Below are 2208 nucleotides of genomic sequence, written 5' to 3'. Positions count from 1 at the left end.
AATGTAGGAAATAAGGTTGGAAAAACCCAATAATAATCCTACGAAAAGGATTATTATTTTTTGGAAATTATGGGAACGACGAAAGGATGGTTCGGGTTGGTGGTTAGCACAAGTCCAGCAAAACACTCTTTCCTTAAAACCTTATTTGCTACCTCCCAAAAGTGCTAGGAGCTTTGTAGCCTAGGTTTCTCAGCATAAAACGTACTACGGTTCAATGTTTGAGCACCCAAACAAAGAACCCAACGAACAAGAGCAAAGCAAGAACACAGTATGCAAGAATGGAGTAGAAGCAGAATTTCGAGAGAGAAAACAATATTTTTTTGTATGAAAAACTTCTGCTCTACCACTGCTTATATAGGGTGCAAGGATTAAATAGCATTCATTACATCTGAAAGTTGAGCTTTTAATATGACTGATGAATTAATGAATTAAAACTCAGAACGGTCACTGCGAGAACCATCGCATCGTCCTGAGCCTGGTTGGAGCTCATACAGGCTTAACCAAATTCTGGCATAACTTAGCCCGCAATGCCAATTTTTCAGATGACATTCGTGCCCGCAAGTGTCGGCGCACACGAGTCAAGCCTTTTCAGTCTCATTTTGTGATTTGATTTGCACACGGAACGTTATGTTGTGTAAGGTGGACACGGTTCCAGATTCATAATTTCTATATTGTAGATTCATAAATTTTAAACTATAGATTCATAATTTCTATACTGTAGATTTATAATTTAAATATAGTAGATTCATAATTATTTCTATACAGTAGATTCACAATTTATATACTGCAGATTTATAATATCTGTACTATGGATTTATAATTTTTAAACTGTATAGTTATCAAATTATGAACATATAGTTCTGTGATTTGTGAATACAGAGTTCAACAATTGGGAATATTGAAAATTATGAACATATAACTCTATAATTATGAACATATATTTATAAAATTTTGAACATGTAGCTCTATCACATGATCACAAACCTAATACTGTAGATTCATAATTTCTACATTTTAGATTCATACTGAAGACGAAACAAAGCGATTGCGAAGAGAAAAACGCCATTAACGACAAGTGAAAAAACATTTTTTTTTAATAATTAGAAAAGGTATGAATCTACAATATAGTAGAAATGATAAATTGCAATGTAGACACATTTTCACAACATAATTTGCCATTTGCTATACAATTCAATGAGTCTTATAAAGGCTCTTGTATATATAGTAGTGCAAACTCACTTCCCAAATCAATGTGGGACAAAAATTACTTTTCCCCTTCATTTTTCTAATTCAAATTGGTCTATTTTAAGAATTAATTTCTCATTCACCCATTATCCGTTTTGAGCGTACAATATATCAATCTCTTCATTTCACTACAAAAAAAATTGAATCAACTTTAACTCAATGCAAATCAGAAGTGGACCTCACTAATAATTATACCACAAAATAGCCACTTATTATGCCATTAGCTATTTTTTCCAACAATTAATTAGTTGGTCAGGGTGACTCATATTTATAGGGAACAAAATGGTGTGACATATCAGATGTGCTAGTTAAGGGTGCTCTCTCCCATAGCCGAGGGTTACGGTGGTGTATAAGTGTACAACAGTCCACGAAGGGGTGTTATAAAAACTATTCAGGCGAATCTCTGTGGGAATGTTAGAACTCGAAGGGTGACTGTGGTGAATTGAGACATGATGTTGTGGGTCTTCCCCCTTCCTTCCAAATTAAAAAATAAAAACAAATTGTATATATCTTATTTACTATTTTTTGGTTAAACCAACTATTTTTCTTTGCTTATTTTCTTATTATTTTTAAATTTAATTTTGTTGTGCTTAGTACTTAGTAGTACTTTCAATGTAGCTTTTTAAATATATAGATTTTTTAAATTAATATTAAACATAATATTGTGAAAAATAAATTAATAAATAAATTCACTTAAATCGCACTAATCGAACTAGACACATCAAATAGAACAGAGAGATTAATAATTTAGTATAGCTAAAAATAACTTATACCTGTTTAACATAAAAAAACTTGGTATGTAACGGTTCAGTTTAGTTATTTCTTTTTCTATTTTACTTTATAAAAGAAAATTTATCATTTATATATATATTTTTTAATTGAACTAATGACCCACAAAGTGTATAGTGTTTGAAAATTTGGGAGAAGAACATTTTTATTCATCGAATATTCAGAATTTATCAA

This window comes from Ipomoea nil, unplaced genomic scaffold, assembly GCF_001879475.1.
Source record: "Ipomoea nil cultivar Tokyo-kokei standard unplaced genomic scaffold, Asagao_1.1 scaffold2283, whole genome shotgun sequence".
Lineage (NCBI taxonomy): Eukaryota > Viridiplantae > Streptophyta > Magnoliopsida > Solanales > Convolvulaceae > Ipomoea > Ipomoea nil.
Note: the sequence above shows the minus strand (reverse complement) of the source record.